General features: G+C 41.7%; 2 pseudogenes; both read right to left on the minus strand.

Annotated features, from left to right (window-relative positions):
• Positions 1-811: 811 nt before the first annotated feature.
• LOC101580614 lies at positions 812-3,148 on the minus strand (annotated as a pseudogene).
• A 2,216-nt stretch (positions 3,149-5,364) lies between these two features.
• LOC101581015 lies at positions 5,365-6,293 on the minus strand (annotated as a pseudogene).
• Positions 6,294-6,632: the final 339 nt, after the last annotated feature.

Here is a 6,632-nt window from a genome sequence, read left to right on the forward strand (position 1 = left end):
TTCAGCAAATGTTCTCTGAGGATTAATGGATTCAAATATGCAAAGCACTTAGAATAGTACCTGCTGCAGCCAGCATTATTCCCAGCTCATGACATTCAAATGCGAAGTTCGGGAAGAGCTTGCGAGAAAGAGTGCAGACGAAACAACATATTTCTGTGGGCCCAGTTCAGTTCCAGCCAGCTTGAGATGCCTGCGCTGAAGCTAGGGAACTCTGTCAGGCCTGCTGGTCAGAGTCGCCTCTGAGTGTGCTTCCTGTAGCTTTTGGGGACCGGGGCCTCCATCTTGCCTCTTGCTCTCTCTCCAGTCTTTACCTGAAAACCAACATTCTGGGAAAATATCCAGCTGTTCTACTCACTGGTTTCACAAATTGTCATTCCTTTGCCTATGCTGCATATTGGAGGATTATCAGGATTCCTTTATGAGCTTAATCACTTCATGAAAGAGCACATTGCTTGTCATTGATCAAATTGACCCAAGGGTGGTTTTATAATGTGGTCACTGACTCAAAGCACATGTAGCAGGGTAGGCACTAAACATAAAGATGAAATGAATCTGTTCAGAAGGAGGGAATTACTGAGTTGAAGAGAAGGACAGGCGAGGGAGTGGGGGAAGGAAAGAGACAGACCTCTGTATGTAGACAGGATGGTTTTGACAACTGTGCTGTGGATTTCTGCTGATCTATGGAAAGGAGCAGGTAATGCTTCATTTGTTTTATCTCCTTTTTCAACTTTTTGTTCTTTTCCTCTTCTTAATTTCTTTTTCTCTTCTTCTTCTTCTTCTTCTTCTTCTTCTTCTTCTTCTTCTTCTTCTTCTTCTTCTTCTTCTTCTTCTTGTGTGATCTTTTCTTCTGCTTCTTTTTGTGAGACTTCTTTGACTTCTTATGTTTGTGGGATTCATGGTAGATGATTTTATTTTTATTTTTTTTTGGTGGAACTGGGGATTGAACTCAGGCCCTTGCACTTGCCAGGCAAGCGCTTGTTCTACTGAGCTATCTCTCTGTTCCCAAACCGCTTTATTTTATTTTTTGGCAGTACCAGGGATTGAACTCAGGACCTGGTGCTTGCCAGGCAAGCACTTATTCCACTGAGCCATCTCCCCAGCCTGGGTAGATGATTTTATCTGAGATGTTTTCTTCCCATTGGTAATATCCTGCTGATCACTACTGTCAGTTTCAAATTCTTCAGGGTGTAACTCCTCATAGCCACCGCAATCCCATCTGTCTGGCATATTAGCTTCATAATCATACAACTTCTTGTTTCAGGATTTAGGTTTCAGAAAATCCTCCAGTGTGCCAGAAATTTCAATCTTTGGCCTCCAACCTTCTCTCTGACTTTCTTCATCAAATCCATCACTACGCATCTGACTTGAACTAATGGAAAACATTTTCTTTTTGGTTTCCTGAGAAGGATCCTCCATCTGTTTCTCTATTTCTCTTATTTTCCACATACCTGATTCTTCCTGGAGCTTAATGTGAGCATCTGGGTGCCGGATGATGTTCCTAAGGAGGACTTTCCCCAGTGGAACCGGTACATTCCTCAATGGTGTGCCGCAGCCTTGCGGGTGGGGGCGGGGGAGGAAGCGGTTGTACTCTTTTTACAAAATAAAAAAAATAAAAAAACATGAAAAGATGATTCCTACTAGGAGCTAAGAATCTACTGTTAAGTAGATATCCTCTCAATGTGAATTTGAGGGACATCTGGGAATGGAAAAATTAATAGCTAATAGTTGTTAAATGCTGCCAGCCACAAATGAAGGTAACACAACTCAAGCTGGTAGTACTAGGTTGGGAAGCCAATAAATTTGCAGTCATGGGGATCCTGTCTCACCCTATTTTTCACCCTTGCTTGAGGCATGAAATACAGGAGAAATGTTCAAATTACTGAAAGAGGTCGTTGTCCAATCTGAAGAGACACAGATCATACCACCAGAGAGACTTCACAGAGATTCCCTTTTGTGCTTTTAGTGCTTAGAAGCAAGGTACAAAGAGGGCTGAGGGATAGGAGTGAAGACGACCAGGACTGCAGGATTCCGTGAGGATGCTTAGAGTAGCAGCCATTCACAGGCTGTATCCTCACATTTAAATGTGTTACAGCTAGCATTTCAACTCAGAGAAAGCATGTGGCACAGTGTATGTCACAGTATAAGCAAATAATAGACGTGAATGATTGTTTATTATTTTAAAAATATAATAGCATTATTAAGATCATGCATGTTTCCACCCACAAGCTTTAGCTCATGTTATTACCCTGCTTGTAGAATAGTCATGGGTAAAAAAAAATATGTGGCCTAGCCTAGCTCCCTGTGTTGGTGACACTGTCTATGTGGTCTTCCGTTTCTGTCATGATGTTCCTGGTGCCATCTGAGCTCTTCTTCTTCTTCTTCTTCTTCTTTTTTTTTTAAATTTTATTTATTTGTTTATTTTGTGTGTGGCCAGCTCAGCCCACCAGGGGGCGGGGCTGGCTGGCATGTGGTGCTGGGGATTGAACCGCGGTCCCTGTGGTTTGCTTAGCTTAGCTTGTTCTAAGTAAGTGCTTTAGACCACTGAGCCATCTCACCAGCCCCATGAGCTCTTCTTCTGAGGATCACCTTTATCACTGACAACTCAATGAACTCACAAGCATGACTAGTGCTTCTGTGTTTCAGTACTGTGTTAGCTCGAGGAGGGTGGTCCTTTTCCTCAGAGCCCCAGAAGATGGCTTTGTTGGCTTTCTTTAGTTATTCTAAAGCCTTTGATGGCTCCCTATGAAGCCTGATTTCCCATCCAAATTGGTAACTTTATCTCCTGGCCTTCTTTCTCATGCTCTGTAATTTAGACTAGTGGGACTCCTTGTGAATTTTCTTCTTCGTTACTGTTATATCAGTCCACATGGCTTCTCTTCCCTTCCCGGTTCACCAGCCTAACCGCTCTATGTTTCCTGAAAATGGTCTTTGCTCATGCTGCTGTCTTTGTCATTTTAAGTCCCTCTTCTACTTACCCCAATATTGTGGTCATATCATCCATATTTTTTTTTTTCTGGCTGTAGCAAGCTGCACTGTTCACTTGATACCTGTGACAGTTAGGCTTACTTGCCAACTTGATTGGCTTGGGGGCTCCCTCTGGGATCAGTGAAGAGCACTTCTGGATGCGCCTGCATAGGTCATGAGGCATGACCTAGGACCTACCTCTGGTTCCTGACCTGCTCCTCTCTGGCTCTGTTTCCCTACCACTGTGCACCAAGCAGCTTTGCTTCACCATGTCCTTCAGCTGTGATGCTCCCACTTGGAGTCAGCTGACCTTGGACTGACCCTGCTGAAACTGTGAGCCAAATTAAGCTTCTCCTTTACATTTTTGGTGCTGGGTATTTCAACAAGATAGCTGACTGACAAAAATTAGCATTGAGAGTGGAGTTATTGCTGTGAATGGTAGCTGATTGTTTGGTTCAAAACCCTTTGGAATTGGTTGATGGGGAAAGTTTAGCAAAGTTTGAAAATGTAGGTTGGAGAAGCCCTAGAATGCTGCAAGCAGAACTTGATGGAAAATGCTAGTCAGAGCTCACAAGATCTGAATGTTGATAGGAATATGCATAGTAAAGGCCTGACTTCAGCTGGGAATAAGGACTCTACTGGTAATAGGACTAGAGACCTCCATGTTACATTCTGGCAGAAAATTTGTGTACAGTTTGCTTATAACTTGAGATTTTTCAGGAAGCTGAGATCAAGGGCAATGGACTAATTTATTAATGGAAGAAATTTCAGGGAAGCCCAATGTCCTAGCTGTGGCATTGGCACTGCTGATTGCTTTTTAGCTAATTTATGTCCCCTCAACCTGGCTTTTTTGAGAATTTTTGAAAACTACAGGATTCCCCATGTATTTCAGGCTAGCCTTGAACTTACTATGTTTTCTATCCTGGCCTTGAACTTGAGGAAATCCTCCTGCCTCAGTTTCCTGAGTTCTGTGATTACAGGCATGTACCACCACCACAATCAATAGAATCAAGAGTGTGTCAAAAGAAAGGAGGCCTGATAAGAGTATATCAAAGTAATTTCTTCCAGGACAAAGATAATGGCAAAAGGGATGGGAAGATGGCACATATCTGGTAGGTCTCTTGAAGAGACCAGGGTGGTAGGGCAGATTTTGTCCAAGGGATGAGAGAATAGAGCAAAAAATAACTTCTGAGGTCTCTATATAAAATTGAAAGAATGGCAGATAACAGGAGACTGGATGCAAAGTTCTGCTTTGGGTATGCATTTGAGAAGACTCATATCCAAGTAAGAGCTGAAGATAAAGAAGTATGAATCCCAAGAAGAAAGGAATTAGGGGCCAGGGAGATGGCTCAGTAGAACAAGCGCTTGCCTGGCAAGCACAAGGGCCTGAGTTCAATCCCCGGTTCTGAAGAAGAAGAAGAAGGGGAAGGGGAAGGGGAAGGGGAAGGAGAAGGAGAAGAAAGGAATTAAATAACCAATAGAGGAACTTCATGAAAAAAATTAGAAGTCCATGTACTGAACCAGGTCTTAAACAGACAATAAATAGAACAAGGATTGGCTCATAGCAAGTTTTGTATGTGCTATAACAATTGTTCAGATGGAGTTGTGCCTGATTAATGCCAGGTTCTGGTAAGATCAGGAATTATAAAACTAAGGACTCAAAAAATCTTTCAAAATTACATGATGTCTGCAGTTGCACTTAGCATTCCATTTGGTATTGTCCTTAATAATGTAACTTCATTTTTTTTTTTTTTTTAGAACTGGGGATTGAACTCAGGCCGTTGTACTTGCCAGGCAAGTGCTTATTCTCCCAAGCCTCCCCGACCCTAATAATGCAACTTCAAACTGAAATTTAAGAAGAGGGACTCCAGCCTCTTTATAACTCCCTTCGGTTTTAATGATTTTTATTCTCCCATAAATTCTTATGGCAGGATTGACAACCATCAAGGAAAATTCAATTCTCACTGTCCAATTTTGCAATTTGTCCTCCGGAGTAGTGCTGAGCAGGAGTTACTGCTGTCTCCTCATTTTGTACAACTTACGAAAGTTATGTCTAAGAAGTTTGTACAAATTTCAAATCAAGTCAAGACTGTATATTAGCTAAAAGTCTTGGATACTGAGAATGCTTTTGAAGTGACAGATTCTGAGCTAGAGGCATAATCACAGGTCTTGTAGTTATTTATTTATTTATTTTTGTTGGTTAAGTTCTTTTTTTTTTAATTTTTTTAATTTATTTATGTGTGTGTGTGTGTGTGTGTGTGTGTGGCCAGCTCAGCCCACCAGGGGGCGGGGCTGGCTGGCATGTGGTGCTGGGGGATTGAACCACGGTCCCTGTGCTTTGCTAAGCTTGTTCTAAGTAGGTGCTTTAGACCACTGAGCCATCTCTCCAGCCCCAAGGTTAAGTTCTATTAATTGTTTTTAATTCTCTTTGACTTTTTCTCCTGGTCATCTGTTAGCCTTTCTGCAGGTCGCTTCTTCAATCCCTTCATATTCCTAGATTGTAGTTTGCTTAGGTCTTGTTTCTGCATATGAATCCTTCCGTAAGTTGTACCAAAAGTATCCTGAGACATATTTTTCTTCTTCTTTGGTTTGAGAGCTTTTGGCATTTTCATAGATAACTTATAAAGGTCATCTGAAGCCAGGTGTGTCCTCTTCAGAACCAGGTCCAATGAAGGTTCCATCTCTTCCAACTCAATTTGTGGCGTTCTACAACCAGATTTCTTCAAGAGCAACTTATAACTGTGAAAATAAACCTTCCCCTTCAGAGCAGTGAAGTGTACAACATACTCCAATCCAGCCAGGTGGATATTTGCCCCTGTGGGGCCTCTGAAGAAATCAGTAAGAAGGCTTTTCAGCCTTCTGTAGTCTTCTGTCACATCAAAATCATCGCCAGCAAATATTAACATGGGTTTTGTTCCCTCAGGACATTTACTGTTCTTTGTATCTTTTAGAGACACAAATTTCTCAATACCTAATTCAATCATATCCAGCACGTGGTATTCATACATACGACCTACTACTAGGTTATTGGGACGCTTCTTATTATGTGATCCAAACATGAATAAAGAACAATCTGACTTCTTTGAAAAGAATTCCAGTGATGTCTGATCTTCAAATGGTCTTGTAATACTTTTCCTTTTATACAGAACGCCATATGGTTTTTTCAGTGCATACACGTCTTTCAGGACTTGGGTCACTGTTGCATTTGCATTTCTCCCTTTAATCAGCATGGCATTTTTAATATTTTCGCTAAGTTTTGGTTCCCTCTTCTCAAGGAATCTCTTGGCTCTTTTTGTTTTGGGTTTTACAACTCGGTCCAAGGCGTCCATCGCTACCACAGCTCAGCCCAGCCAAAACTTGCAGTTATTTATTAATTTAAGCCAGGTGTTGCATTTTAAACACATCATGGTTAGTATTCACCATCATTCTCTATTTCCTGTCAGAGTCTTACTAGTTAGTCACTGGCTTCTCAAGTACTTGATCTGAGGACTTAAGCAGCTTAGCTCAATTATTTCTCCTTCACCTGAAGAGTCTTAGTCTACCTGTGCTGCTGTAACAGAATACAATGTCTCGATAATACACAGTTAGTAGAAATCCACTGGCTCACCTTTCTGGCAACTGGGACAAGTCCAAGATCAAGGTTCCAACATCTGTGAGCATCAGCACAA

This window comes from Octodon degus, unplaced genomic scaffold (assembly GCF_000260255.1).
Source record: "Octodon degus isolate 3935 unplaced genomic scaffold, OctDeg1.0 scaffold00046, whole genome shotgun sequence".
In the NCBI taxonomy this organism is placed as follows: Eukaryota; Metazoa; Chordata; class Mammalia; order Rodentia; family Octodontidae; genus Octodon; species Octodon degus.